Here is a 15,710-nt window from a genome sequence, read left to right on the forward strand (position 1 = left end):
AGGAGGAATGGCATGGCCTAGCTCCTGCCCTCCTCATACCAGCTCTCTCTCATTCCCTGTGCTCCCATGCAGGCTTTCTCTCAGCTTATCCAATTCACCACTCTCCTTCCAGCCCCAGGACCTTTGCACGCTCCTTTTGTCTGGAAGACTTGTCCTTCCCTACCTCACCCGGTTAACCCTCTCTTTTTGATGAGGTGGCATAGAGCAGAGACTGGAAGGAAGTGAGGGAAGTACTTACACGTGCTTGGCTTCTCTGGGAAACGATAAGCTCCTGGAGGCTAAGAGGAGGCAGGGGAGAGGGGTGGCTAGAGATGCACACTCTGGAGTCGGGGCGACCTGGTTCAAATTCCTGCCCTCCCACACCCTAGTTGTGTGACAAGTTCTTAACTTTCCCAAGTCTTGGTCTCCTGGAAAATGGAGAAAGAAGAGTATTTACCTCATAGGAATATTGTGACGGTGCAAGGACATCATGTACAGTGTTGGGCACCACAGCCAGACTTACCCTGAAGCTAAGGAAACTTCAGGAACCCCCGACACACACACACACACACACGCACGTGTGCGCACACGCCTGCGCCCCTTCCTCAGAGGGGCCCTAGAAGTGAGTTCACGTGGTCATGTATTAAGGACCATTGGTTAAGACCGCTGTCTCTTCCCACTTGGCTTTCCTTCTGTCATACTTCTCACGTCAAATGGCGCTGGAGAGGACACCGGCCCTTTGCACTCGTCATCCAGATGGCGCACCCGGCCACTCTGTCCCCAGAGGAGGGGAAATTGGCCTTCCCGGAGAGTGGTTGCATTCACCATGTGAGGCCCCCTCCAGAGCACCCCGGGCTGTGGGCAGGTGCTGAGGGGCAGTCCCACGCTGCCCCCCACTCCCGCCTAGGGGAGGAGCCTTAGGGGGAGGACCCCACACCTCCCACGGGATCCCCAACTCTGCAGCCCGTGCTCAGACCTCAGGACACCCCGAGGCCTCCCTGAGTCATCGCTGAGCCACCCCAGGGCCAGGCAGCTCTTACATTTGAGCCGAAAAGCTCTTGAAACCTAGACCCAGCGGGAGAATGAGCCATTTTTCCCTCCTAAGGTCTGCAAACAGCTCATGCCCATCTTCCAAAGGAAAACCTTCTCGCTACTTGAAAGCAGTTATAAAACCACATCGCAGCCTTTTATTTCCCGGCCAATTACTAATAGCAAAGGGAAGGAACGTGACTCATTGATGTCCCCAGTTCTGACGGCTGATTGCCATAAATTCCCTGGTCCCCAGAGGTCTCCCCGCTTTCTCCTTTCTGACCGTTCTCCACAGTCATTGCCCAGAAAGTCGCCCTCTCTTCTTGCTTTTCTCCAGGAGACTTCTAGAAACACTTCCTAAGGACTGCCAGTCCATTTGCAAGGTCACCCTAAGCCCCTTTGCCCACATCCCAGACAGACCCAGAGAAGGACTCGCCTTCAGCGTCCTCGTGTGTATTTGCGTGCGTGTGGGCACCTACATCTCTAGTTTCTATTAAATGGGGAATCTTTGTCCATCCCCGTCTGCCCCTGGTCCTACTCACTGTCCTCTCCTGCCTTCGCTGGGGGTGTGTCTCCCATTCATAAACTCAGCGGTTTCCCGTCACTCAAGGCTCACGAGAGCAACGGGCAGAGCATATTAACCTGGGACATCTCCCCAAAGGAACACTCTGCTCGTGACTCCCTGAGCCCTTGGCCCCCAAGAGGTCGAGGCCTCAGCCTTCCCTCTGCCTTTCCGTCCACCCCCCAAAACAAGAGTAGGACCCCAGACTCACAGGAGCCCTTGCCTTTGGTTTTTTTTCCCTCAGGGAAAGACCCACCCTGAGCTAACATCTGTTGCCAATCTTCCTCTTTTTTTGTTTTCTGTTTCATTTTGTTTTTCCTCCCCAAAGCCCCAGTGCATGGCGGTATATCCTAGCGGTAAGTCCTTCTAGTTCTTTCACGTGGGCCACCGCCACAGCATGGCTACTGACAGACGAGTGGTGTGGTTTCGCGCCCAGGAAACAAACCCAGGCCGCCAAAGCGGTGAGAGCGCCAAACTTCAACCACCGGGCCCTCAGGGCTGGCTCACGCTGGCCCTGCTTTTCAGGGGAGGCGGGAGAAGAACTTTGGTTGACTTTTAAATCGTTGTCAAGATCTGTTGAGCTTACGGCCCAACACTGTTAGGACATGTCACTCTAAAGGTGTGGTGCATCTTGGTGAGGATGGGGTACTACTTCCAGTAACAACTTCCCCCTAACCTTCTGGAATAATCTCAATGGCCGGGCATTTTTTGTTTTTAATTCAAGCAGTTTGTTAAATGTGTAATTAAATGTGATTGGCATGCTTAGCTTTGTGTGTATATATATATATATTTTAAAAGGGCTTTGTCAGACCGTGTGCCCTGATTTGGGATTCAGGAAATGCGATCCCTGTAACAGGCCCACACCATATGCTCAAGTCCGCAGCTCTTGTCGATGGATTCAACAAGCGGAGGCTGGAATAGAGGATGTGAAAACACTTTGAAAAGACCTTTCATTCGACAAATGCCAGCGTTTATCACCATCATCATATCGTCATTATTAGCAATAGTAAGTGGGTCGGGGGATCTCTTCAAATGCAAATCTAATCGCATTGTGCCTTTCATGCAAAGCTTCCCACTGCTTTTAGGACAGAAGCCAGAGCTGGGCCACAGTCCTCTAGGCCCTGCGTGGCTGGCTCCTGCCCACTTCACACTGGCTCCCTCTCATTCCCTGTGCTCACGTGCAGGCTTTCTCTTAGCTTGTCCAATTGGCTTCATTCTTTCCAGCCCCAGGACCTTTGCACGCTCCCTTTGTCTGGAACATTTGTCCCTCCCTACCTTACCAGGTTAACCCTCTCTTTTCGTCCCAATATCAGTGTATCACACTTCCTCAAGGAAGCTTTCTCCACCTTCCACTCTATAGTCTCAGAGAATCATGTACAGCCATTCATCATTCATTAATTCATAGTTTTTGAGCGTCCACTATGTGTCAGACAGTCTTCTGGGGGCTGGGGATATAATGTGAACAAAAGACGCCCCCAGGAAGCTTCCATTCTAACAAAAGAAGAGACAATAATCAAATAAAGATGTACATGTATAATGGGATGTCGGGCTGTGCTAAATGTCATGAAGAAAATAAAGCTGGGTGAGGATTAGTGTGGTGGCAGGGACAGGGTGACCATTTCAGATAATGGCAGCAGAGAAAGCCTTTCTGAGCAGATGACATTTAAACAGAGACCTCAGTGAAATAAGAGAGTGAACCATGCACAGGTGCGTGGAGAGATGACTCCCGGTAGAAGGAACAGCAGGGGCAAAGGCCCTGGGACGGGAATGAACTTAGTGAGTCCAAAGAACAGCAGAAGGCCAGTGTGGCTGGAGTTGAGAGAGCAAACTGGGAAAGTACTAAATAAGGTTGGAGGACATGCCAAGTCTTTTGAGGAATTTTGCTACAAGGAGGAGCAGAGAAATCAGGCAGGGGCCAGGGAGCACATGAGCCCTATGGAGGCTGTTTCTGTTTTGTTTTCTATTTTGTTTCAAGATGGCAAGTTTTACAGCATATCTGTATGCTGAGGGGAACGCTCCGGCGGAGAGGGCGACATTGGTGATTCACGAGAAAGGAGATAATTGCAGTCAGTCCTTGAGTAGGTGAGGAAGAACGGGACCCAGGGCCCGGGTGGAGAGATTGGCATTACACAGGCACAGGAACAGTTTGTAATTTGCAACAGGAGAGAGGGCAGAGCATGTACGTTTCGATGCTGGAGGTTCGTGAGTTTAGGGTGGGTAATGAGCATCAGCCGGGCTCTGCTTTCTCAGTGAGTAGGAAGATGAGGTCATCAGCCCAGAACAGGCAGGAGAAGGGCAGTGGAGCTGGAGAAAACGGGAGGAGGTACACACAGCCATCTTGGAGAGGGGCAGAGTGACCAGGGACAGCAGGAGCATCGTTGGGCAGTGCCGAGGCGGTCCACTCATTCGCAGACTTAAACGTGAAACAAGACCTGCCGGGCAGTTGTGGGTGTCCTCTCCAGCCGTGATGCTGCAGCCCAGATGTGGGTGCAAAGGAGCACCCTGTTGGGTTTCACCTGGGTTGGGGTCTAGGCAGGTGACACAGCAGAGCAAAGGAGGCACAGAGCATTTGTTATACTGGCCACAGCGTCCAGGTTGGGCGAGGAGGAAAGGGCGGGCCTGGGTCAGGGCTGGTGGGGGACAGTGAAAAAAGTGATGGGCTGAAGATCTCGTGAGGGTCGGAGAATGGTTGGAACTGGAGTCCTGGGAGAGCTGAGCTGGGAAGGTATGTAGTGGCGGTCCGCCTGGGCTGGCTGGAATGGAGACTTCAGAGGTGCTATCGTTATGACAAGGTCTGTGACTCTGTGACTGAGGTGGAGTGGAGGAGGGGGATCATGGCAATGTGGCAACAAGAAAGGAGAGGCAGGGGGCTGGCCCAGTGTCATAGCAGTTAGGTTTATGTGCTCCACTTCAGTGGCCCAGGGTTCACCAGCTCGGATCCCTGGTGTGGACCTAGGCACCACTTATCAAGCCATGCTGAGGTGGCATCCCACATATAAAGTAGAAGAAGATGGGCACGGATGTTAGCTCAGGGCCAGCATTCCTCAGCATAAAGAGTAGGATTGGTGGTGGACATTAGCTCAGGGCTAATCCTTCTAAAAAAAAAACGAAAGAAAGGAGAGGCAGGGAGCCAGCCCTGATGGCCAAGTGGTTAAAGTTCGGCACTTTCACCACTTTGGTGGCCCAGGTTCAGTTCCTGGTCGCAGAACCACACCATTTATCTGTCAGTGGCCATGGTGTGGCGGCAGCTCACGTAGAAGAACTAGAAGGACTTACAACTAGAATATGCAACCATGCACTGGGGCTTTGAGAAGGCAAAAAACAGTAGAAAAAAAAAGAAAGGAAAGGCAAAGTGATGGATGGTCATTTACGTGGATCTTAAAGTCGCTGTGGACAATGGCAGGAGTAGAGGTTCAGAGGAAGTCAGGGAGCCAGGTGGCCAAATTGTCAACAAACACACAAGCGGAGGTAGGTGAGAGCACAAGAGATGGTTGGATGACATGCGCTCACATTTTTCACATTTGCATGATTATTTGATGAACTCTGATTTCACCCACTGGACTGTACACACTATTAAGGGTGAGGGGCGATGTCTGTGTGTGTTCACCATGTTATCTGCAGCTTCTAGCTCAATGCCTAGCATGGTATAGATACTCAATAGAAACTTCTTAAACAAACAAACAAACGAATCAATACTATGCTCTGGAATTGGAGAAAGAGAGAGGATGGGAGGCATTGGTCCAATAAGTTACCCTTTTGTTTTCCCATTAAAGTCCTCAGCATAGTCATAATTTTCAGAAATTTCAGTCAATGGTCATTCAACTAACGTTCCTAAAACACCTGTTAAGTGCCAGGCACTGTGCTACGTGCTTCAAAGAGGAATAAGACACAGCTGCTGATCTTGGAGCTCTCAAAGTATACCCACTCATGAAAAAATAACTTTAATACAAGGTGAATAGAGCAATGATAGACAGAGGGGTGAGCAAAAGGCTCCGAGAGCCCTGAACCTGACTGCCTCGGGGAGATGGGAAGGCTGTGGGGACAGACAATATCTGGGGAATGAGGATAGTCAGCTGCCAAGACAAGTGGAGGTCAGGTGAAGGACCAGCCTGCACAAAGGCATCAAGGATGGGAAAAGCTTGGCAAATTGAGGAGTCTGAGAAGGCTAGAAATTAAGCTAAAAATATCATCTAGCCCTTATAGCTATGGTCAAATGGTTCCCTAAGATAATTCAATGGGGGAAACAATAGTCTTTTTAACAAGGGATGCTGGCACAACGGGATATCCACATGGAAAAGATGAAGCTGGACTCCTACCTCACACCATATGCAAAAAGTAATTCAAAAGAGGTCAACATCTAAATGTAAGCATTCAAACCACAAAACTCTTACAAGAAAGCATAGGTGTAAATCTTCACGACCTTGGATTAAGCAATGGTTTATAAGCTATGACATCAAAAACACAAACAAGAGAAGAAAAAAGTTTCATCAGTTGAAACTTTCGTGCTTCAAAAGAGACCATCGAGAAAGTACAAAGACAACCCATTTGGGAGAAAATATTTGTAAATTATGTATCTGATAAGGGACTCATGCCCAGAGCATATAAAGAAACTTACAACTCAAGAATGAGAAGAGAAACAACCCGATTTAAAAATGGACAAAAGATTTAAATAGCTATTTCTCCAAAGAAGGTATACTAATGGCACATGAAAAGATGCCCAACATCATTAGGGGAATGCAAATCAAAACCACAATGAGATGCCACTTTATACCCACTAGGATGCTATAAAAATAAAAAAGACAGACATTAACAAGTGTTGATGAGGATGTGGGGAAATTGAAACCCTCCTACACCGCTGGTAGGAAGGTAAAATGGTGTCGCTGCTGTGAAAACAGTTCCTTAAAAGGTCAAACATAGGGTTGCCATATGACCCAGCAATTCCACTCCTATACATATACCCAAGAGAACCGAAAATGTATGTCCACACAAAAACTCGGACACGAATGTTCACAGCAGCATGAGTCACAATAACCAAGAAGTGAAGACAACTCAAATGCCCATCAACTGATAAATGAATAAGCAAAATATAGTTCATTCATACAATGGAATATTATTCGGCAATAAAAAGGAATGGGGCGCTGATACATGCTATGCCATGGATGAACCTTGAAACATTATGCTAAGTTAAAGACCCAGACACAAAAGCCCACATATTGTGTGATTCTATCCGTATGAAATGTCCAGAATAGGCAAATTAATAGAAATTGAAAGGTGGTCAGTGATTGACGGAGGCTAGGGAAAGGAGGAAACGAGAAGTGACTGCCAATTGGTACAGGGGTTCTTTTGGGGTGAAAATGTTCTGGAATTAGGTAGTGATGCGGGTTGTACAAAATGAATGTTCTAAAAACCACTGAGTTGCACAAATTAAAAGGGTAAATTTTATGGTATGTGAGTTATAGCTCAATTTTCTTAAACGTCAGCTGGGGTGCCTGTGGTGTGTACACCATACAAGGGGTGTGAATTAAATCTTGCAGGCAATGGAGAGTTTCTTAGTATTCTCTGTGTGTACTGCACGCACATGCACACATGTGCACACACACACTCTTCCTCCGCTATAGCTGGAAAATCAGGAAGGTGAAATCAACAAACGCCCCCCCATGGTGCTGCCCCCTACAGGCAATCAGTATGAGCAGTTTGTTGTATTTCTTTACCCTCCTGTTTGTGTTTTTTTTTTAATTTTTTTTTTTTTGAGGAAGATTAGCCCTGAGCTAACATCTGCTGCCAATCCTCCTCTTTTTGCTGAGGAAGACTGGCCTTGAGCTAACATCCATGCCCATCTTCCTCCACTTTATACATAGGACGCCTACCACAGCATGGCTTGCCAAGCAGTGCCTTGTCCGCACCCGGGATCCGAACCTACAAACCCCAGGCCGTCGAAGTGGAACGTGCGAACTTAACCGCTGCGCCACTGGGCCGGCCCCCTCCTGTTTATGTTTATGCTGGGATTATGTTTTACGTACAACTTGGTATGCCGCTTTTTTTTTCAATTACCATAAACTTATTCTAAGCATTATTTAAAAATAAATTTCTTACCTAATTATAATAAGTTATTTATGGTAGAAACTTTGGAAAATATAGAAAATTATAAAGAAGAAAATTAAAATCATCCACAATCCCACCAGTTAAAAGGAATCATTACTGAAATTTTAGTGTATTTTACTTTGTCTTTTTCCTATGAGTAAATGTCATTTTTAATGGCTGCATAATAGGCCTCCAGTTCATAGATTACTTCTCTTGTAATATAGTTCGGTTATTTCTAATTTTTCTCTATATAAATAATGATGTAATAAATATCTTTGTGCATGAAGCTCTTCATAATGGGGTTAGTTCCTTAGCTTCTCAGAAATGGAATTACTGGGTCAAAGACTGAATACACTTAAGCTCTTATGATGCATCCTTAAATTGCATTCTAAAATGATCTGAGGGGCCGGCCCTGTGGCTGAGTGGTTAAGTCCGTCTGCTCCACTTAGGCGGCCCAGAGTTAGGATCCTGGGCACGGACATGGCACCGCTCGTTGGGCCATGTTGAGGTGGCATCCACATGCCACAACTACAAGGACCACAACTAAAATATACAACTATGTCCTGGGAAGATTTGGGGAGAAAAAAGCAGGAAAAAAGAAAAGATTGGCAACAGTTGTTAGCTCAGGTGACAATCATAAAATAAATTAAATTAAATTAAAAAATAAATAAAATGATTTGACAAATTGCATTTCTATTTGCAACAAATGAGATTGTTTCACAGCATCCTCATCAGTATTGAGGTTATACTTTTAAAAATTCTCCTCATGACATACAATGGAGAAAAGAAAGTCTCTTCAACAAATGGTGCTGGGACAACTGGACAGCCACAGGTAAAAGAATGAAAATTAACCATTCTTTTTCACCATTCACAAAAATAAACTCAAAATGGATCAAAGACCTAAAGATAAGACCTGAAACCATAAGGCTTCTAGAAGAAAATATAGGCAGTACACTCTTTGACATCAGTATCAAAAAGATCTTTTGGGACACCATGTCTTCTCAGACAAGGGACACAATAGAAAGAATAAACAACTGGGACTTCATCAGACTAAAGAGCTTCTTCAAGGCAAGGGAAAACAGGATTGAAACAAAAAAACAACCCACCAATTGGGAAAAAATATTTGCAAGTCATTTATCCGACAAAGGGTTAATCTCTATACTATATAAAGAACTCACACAGCTCAACAACAAAAAAAATCAAACAACCCGATCAAAAAATGGGCAGGGGACATGAACAGACATTTCTCCAAAGAAGACATAAGGATGGCCAATAGACACACAAAAAGATGCTCATCATCACTAATCATCAGGGAAAAGCAAATCAAAACTACACTAAGATATTACCTTACACCTGTTAGAATGGCAAAAATAACCAAAACAAAAAGTAGCAAGTGTTGGAGAGGGTGTGGAGAAAAAGGAACCCTCATATACTGCTGGTGGGAATGCAAACTGGTGCAGCCACTATGGAAAACAGTATGGAGAGTTCTCAAAAAATTAAAAATAGAATAGCATACGACCCAGCCATCCCACTACGGGGTATCTATCCAAAGAGCTTGAAGTCAGCAATTCCAAAAGTCCCATGCACCCCCATGTTCATTGCAGTATTATTTACAATAGCCAAGACGTGGAAGCAACCTAAGTGCCCATCAACTGATGATTGGATAAAGAAGATATGGTATATATATATATATATATATATATACATATATATATATATATATATAATGGAATACTACTCAGCCATAAAAAAGGATAAAATCATCCCATTTCACAACAACATGGATGGACCTCGACGGAATTATGTTAAGTGAAGTAAGCCAGGTAGAGAAGGACAATCTCTGTATGACTCCACTCATAGGTGGAAGTTAAACACGTAGACAAAGAGAACAGATTAGTGGCTACCAGGGGCGGGGGCACAAAGGGTGAAGTGGTGCACCTACCACACGACTGGCAAACAATAATGTACAACTGAAATTTCACAAGGTTGTAACCTATCGTAATCGCAATAAAAAGTAAAAAAAAAAAAAATTCTCCTCATGGTTTTTCTTTTCTATTCTTTTCTTTATTATTAATACATAAAATATTATTTTAATTTATTTTAGTCATCCAATAGAGGTTTCACAAGAAAGAATAGCACGCTCTGGTTTGGTTTGATGATCAAGAGGCTGGGCTGACGAGAGATGGGAGAGTGTTGATATGGAGACCAGTCAGGAAAATGTTGCACGAGTACAGGAAAGAAATGGCACAGGCGGGCAGTGAGGATGGGCTTAGAAGACATTTAAGATCAGAAAGACATTTCTAAGAAAGGCTGGGTTGGATCTGTGACTGATCTGAAACTGGCAGGCAGGAAGGAAGAGATGTCAAGTTTGACTCCAAAGCGTCTAGCGTTGGAGGTAGAATGGAGGGCGATAGTTTCAGCCAAAACAGGGAAAAGGGAGGGAGGAGCAGGTTTAGACGGAAAACAAGGCTTCCATTTGCAACATGTTACTTTGGGTGCCTTGCAGAGTTCCAGGTGGAGATGTCAAAATACCCACTAACAGAACGGGTCTGAAGCGTGGAAGATGGGGCGGCACTGGGGATAAAAGTCGGGGAGTTGTCTGTACGTAAATGGTAACGAATGAGATTTCTGGGGGACGAGGAATAAACTCGAGGGGAAACCCACATTTGTCACGCAGAAGAGGAATGAGAGAAGGAGAAAGAGTTGCTCAGGAAGCAGGAGGGGAGCCCGCAGACCCTGGTGCCCAACGCCAGGGGAAGGGAGCGGTTCAAGGAGGGAGAATGGTCAACAGTGTCAAATGCTTCCAACGCTACAGGAGTCACGGAGGATGAAGACTTCCACGCAGGGTCTCGGAGAAGAATCCCAGAGAGAGGCTGAGAAGGAGGAAGCAAAATCAGAGAGCGCAGCCATCCAGCAGGCAGTTTGGGGGTGTCGGGAAGGTGGGAGAGAGGGCATTAGCCTCCATGGGAGGTCATTTTCCTCAAGTTTTTCTCTCTCCTTTCATCGCGGCAAGAGCTAGTCAGTTATCCGACTCTGCCGCTCGCCTGAGTGTACACAGTAGGCTCTCCATCCTGGCTCTTCATCCTGGCTCTCCATCCTGGCTCTTCTGTCGCCTCCCACATCTGATCTAGGCTCGACTTTACTGAGAACGTGAAGGGGCTGGTGAGTAAGAGGGTGCCTGAAGCTGGCCTTGGTTCAGGGTTGGTGTGCACCCAAGGTGTCACCTGACAGCAGTGAAATGAGGAAAATAAGGCCAAGGTAGCGTTTTCCATGAATTAAGTGAACTTTATGGGAGGTACAAGACTGTCTTTTACGCTGAGATTATCTCTCCTCCTCTTCTGACGGTAAACTGTCCTTTCCTTTGTGAAATGATGGTAGCTGGAGGGTTTTCCCTGTTTCTTTTTCATGTCTCTATTTAGAAAATAAGCCAGTACCTCTCCGCTGGCCCAACAAATCAGTTTGCTAATGGTACTGACTTATGAATTGCAAAACTGTAGGAATGAGTGACCTAGGTATTTTTTAGGACTCTCACCTCTAACCTTCTAAAATCCCAGCTCTCTGAGGGCGGTCCTAAGAAGGAAAATGAGACGGTACAGTTCAGCCAGTGTGGGGAAGATGCGGCACCACTGCTTGGCCCCGCCCCATTCCGCCCCCCCCCCCCCCCCGCACCTCCACCCCCAGCGCATGCGCTTTGGGGCCGGGCCTTTGTCCCGGGCCCTGTGACCCGGTCTCTCTTTATCCTGCAGTCCTCCATGTGCTTCGAAGCTCTGGCCACTCAGAGCCCAAGCCTCGGTCCCTCCTGCTCCTGCCCAGCGGCCAGGCTCCTGCACACAGAACATGAATTCCCATTTATCAGTGAGGAAACTAACGCATCCCCCTCCTTAATCTCCTCAAGGACAGGGATGTGCGTCCCTAACGTCTGTCAACGGTCCTGTGGGTGCTCAGGGAATATTTACGATTTGTTATTTTCCTGACATCGCTCGGCTAATACGCGGCAGAAACTAAATTTGAACCCAAATCCTTTAACTTCAATCCATCAACTCTTGCTCCCCCGACACCACAGAAGGGCGGGGCATCTGTCGCCAGTAGGGGTGAGATTTAGCGGCAGGACAACCTTTCCAGGCGTCCCCACATCGATCAGGGGGCAGTGTAAGCACGAGCTCGGTCTTACCTCTCCGCGATTTTCTTCTGGTCACACTGGCTGATGGTGACGGGATCCATATGAACTGTCCCTCCGTGAGATGCGGAATTTTTAAACCTCGTCTTTATTTTTCTCCATGTAATGATTGCTCTTAGTTTGACTCAAATTGTACTAAATACACCTTTAACCAAAAAAAAACCAGCTCCTCTTCTGCTCAGAGGCAACCACGACCTCTCTTTTGTACTTTTTTTCTGGTATTTAACTTCATTTGTCCAAAGAACAAGCTTAGATGCTATGTCAGTTCCATTTGTCAGTTTCCCCATCATGGATTGACCAGCGGGAAGAATAAGTCGGCTTTTTTTAAGCACTTCCTGTTTCCTCTTCTGCTCCATGTAGTTGTAACCCTTGCTTAAGTTAACACTTAATGTTTACTTTATTATGATTATAGGATTTGTATTCCCTGGAGCCAGTGTACCAAGATATGCGTCTCTTCTCGGACAACTTTTTGTTTATTTTTTAATTTGCTTAGTATTCTGGATATCTAACAATAACTTTTCTTAGAACTTCCAGCAGCCTTTTAAAATTTCCATACGCCAAGCAACTCAGATAATCTGCCCACTCCATTTTTTCTCGCAGTCCTCCCTCCTGTCCTCCTTCTTTCATTTGGGCTGGTCGCTTGCATTTTCCATCATCCTGGGAGCACCCCTTGTCACTGTCCTGATTTGGACGCCCTGAATCCTGTGTCACCCTCTTTCTTGGTTCATTCCAAGAAAAATAAACATGTATGTCTAAAAATGTCTGCTTCCCTTCCACACTTAATTGATAACTGAACTGAATACAGAATTATAGGTTGGACTCATTCTCCCTCAGGATTTTGATACCTTGCTCCATTTTCTTCTAGCCTCTGATGTTTTTAGTGAGCAGTCTGAGGTAATTCTGATTGCTGATGCTTTGTAAAAGCCTACTTTGTCTCTCGGGAAGCTTCCAGAATCTTCATCTCCAGGGCCCTGAAACTTCATAATCATGTGCCTTCGTGAGGTCTTTTGTCCGCCATTGTGCTTGGCACCCACTGGACCCTTTCAAACTGGAAACTCATATCCTTCAGTTCTGGGAAAATTCTTCGTATTACTTATTTTAATAATTTTCTCCCCTCCATTTCTCTGTTGTCTCTGAAATTAGGCAGAGTGAGGGGCTAGAGAGTAATGGAAGATACTGTTCAACACACAATGGCCAGTGGAAGTCTGTGAGGAGTGACATTTGAGCAGAAATTTGAATGCTATCTTCTCAACTACTTGAGGAAAATTATTATTTCTGCTTAATTATTTGCCCGTCTTTTTTGGTCTATTTCTCCTGTTGGGAAGGCTTTCCTCAGTGTCTGGTGATCTTTGGCTGAGCATTCACGTCGAGAGGGAGGCACGAGAAGCCGACGGAAAGCTCCATCTGTGTGACAGGCTTGTCAACTGGTAGAGTTCTCTGTGAGGTGATCGGGCAGCACGTTGGCTTTTTCATGGAAAGCTCCTTCCTCTGGGATTGCTTAGCTTTTCCGGAGATGCTCAGAGGTGGTGAGGGAGAGTGGGCGTGTCGGCAGAGAGGACAATGTCACCATTCCTTCATCCAGACTTTCACTTAATTCTCTTCACTCCATCTTTGGTGAGCTTCTGAAATTCCCGGGCCTCTCTGGGATTCCGCAAGGCAAGCTTTTTGGCTCCTCATGGGCCTTTCGCTCTACAGGCCCTTACTATCTGCTCCTTCCATCCCTTCTCTTGTCCACTGATGGCCCTTCGCCATTCTCTTTGTCCTGGTCATTTAGATGGGATTTGAAGAGAGCACGCAGGTAAACACACGTCCAACCCACTCTATTTAACGAAAATAAGTTACTCTGTAAAACAAATTCTAGCAAACAGATCAGGCTAAGAAACTTTTTGAAAGAAAAAGAAAACCCTTGCAGGCTACCCCTCCAGTAGCCATACCTGACAATCATGGAATTTTACGGGTGAGGTGACCTCCGACATGTCTACTCTGACCACCTCATTTTGCAGATAGAGAAAATGAAACCCAGGTGACGTAAGTCTTGCCCAAAGTCACAGAGCAGAGAGACGCGAGGAGTCCCTGTATTTTCCCCTTGCAATCCTAGCCTTTCTCACCACCATTGGCCTTCCCAGAAAAGGCCCTCAGGCAGTAGAAAGATTTTCTTCTTGATGGGGCTTCCAAAGCAAATGCCTTTTTGCCCTCTGGGCCAGTCTGACCCTGATCAGTGCCATCTGGAGAAGAACCACAACGATGAACTAGATACTGTTTCTCAGCAAGACCAGGAGTGTTCCTGGCATATGAAACAGACATCATTTTTTAAAGGACAGAGTCAAGATAACAAATTCACCTTAAAATAAACCTCAAGTCAGATTACCAGTTAACACCTAAGTGTATTTAAGCAGACATAAGGGTAATTGTCTAATTAATTTTTCAACAATGAAGTCCATTTTTCCATGTTGCATCTTACAGCGCCTCGGCAATGAAAGTAATTGGATCCCTTTATAACCATTTTCCACTTTCTGGTTTGCTAAGTCGTTCAATGCTGTGGTCTACAGAAAATATAAATCTCCCCAAACTGGTCATATTGCAATTTTATTAAGTTCATAAAGTATTTCTGTGAGGGTGAGGGGGCTGCAAAGATGAAAACAACAAGATACGATATGATGGAGTGGAAAAGGCGCCCATGGTAGCAGCCTCTAACATGGTCCCCAGTGAGCCCTGCTTCTTAGCATTCACACCCTGTGAAGTCCCCTCCGCTAGAGTGTAGGCTGACCTAGTGACTCACTTCTAAGGACTAGAATGTGGCAGAACAGATGGGATGTCACTTCTGAGATTTAGGTTATAATGCTGCCAACTTGGTTGCGCTCTCTCTCTCTCTCTCTCACTTTCTCCTTCTCCCTTTCTCCTCTCCTCCCCCTTTCTTCATCTCTTTTTCTTTCTCAGATCACTCAGTCTGGATGAAGCGATGTCACGAGCATCCCTATAGAGAGGCCCACATGCCAAGGAGCAGAAGCTTCCTGTCACATGGTGAGTGAGCTTGGAAATGGAACCTCCAGCCCCGGTCGAGCCTTCGGAGATGGCCGTCCCCACCAACAGCTCAAGAACCACGTCAGGAGAGAGCCCCAGCCGAGCCACCCAGCTCAGCCTCTCCCGGATTCCTGACTGTCAGTAATTGTGTGAGATAATAAATATTTACTGTTTTAAGCTGCTAAGTTGGGGGATAATTTATTATCCAGCAATAGTGGGAGAGATGTGTATGGGTTCTGACTTCTTCAGTTCCTTGTAAAAGCATCTTATATATGTCCTTGAACCTCTCCTAATTATGCCTATTTGCTCATCTGTAAAATGTGGATGAAGACCACACCTACCCGCAGAGTTCAAGGAGAAAGAATCTAATTTTATTTATTATTTTTTTAAAGGTTTTCTTTTTTCCTTTTTCTCCCCAAAGCCCCCCGGTACATAGTTGTATATTCTTTGTTGTGGGTCCTTCTAGTTGTGGCATGTGGGATGCCGCCTCAGTGTGGCCTGATGAGTGGTGCCATGTCCACACCCAGGATCTGAACCGGCGAAACCCTGGGCCACCGAAGCAGAGCACGTGAACTTAACCACTCGGCCACGGCCGGCCCCAGAAAGAACCCAATTTTAAATGATCATGAGGCATTAGGCATTTTTATCTAGGCTATCTCATTTAATTTCTTTCAAATGAAAAAAACCATGTGAAACCTATCCAATAATTGGAAAACCATACTAGTGTTAGTATCAGAGCCAATTCATTTTGTGATTTATTAAAATATTGTTTAACCAAGCACCAATCTTGGATCAACCTTAAGTGAACCATATGCCTTTTAGAACTGATGGGTTTTAATTAGTTTCTTAATTAGCATGTGA

General features: G+C 45.9%; 2 long non-coding RNA genes across 3 annotated transcripts in view; one reads left to right on the top strand and one right to left on the bottom strand.

Annotated features, from left to right (window-relative positions):
- Window positions 1-15,710, bottom strand: part of LOC111775900 (uncharacterized) — a 63,601-nt gene that overhangs the window by 31,847 nt on the left and 16,044 nt on the right. The gene's annotated exons all lie outside the window — the stretch shown is intronic.
- On the top strand, window positions 11,336-15,034 carry LOC138916577 (uncharacterized). The gene is made up of 2 exons (XR_011423855.1): window positions 11,336-11,506; window positions 14,766-15,034. It is a non-coding gene; the product is annotated as an uncharacterized lncRNA (long non-coding RNA).

Source organism: Equus caballus, chromosome 12, assembly GCF_041296265.1.
Source record: "Equus caballus isolate H_3958 breed thoroughbred chromosome 12, TB-T2T, whole genome shotgun sequence".
Lineage (NCBI taxonomy): Eukaryota > Metazoa > Chordata > Mammalia > Perissodactyla > Equidae > Equus > Equus caballus.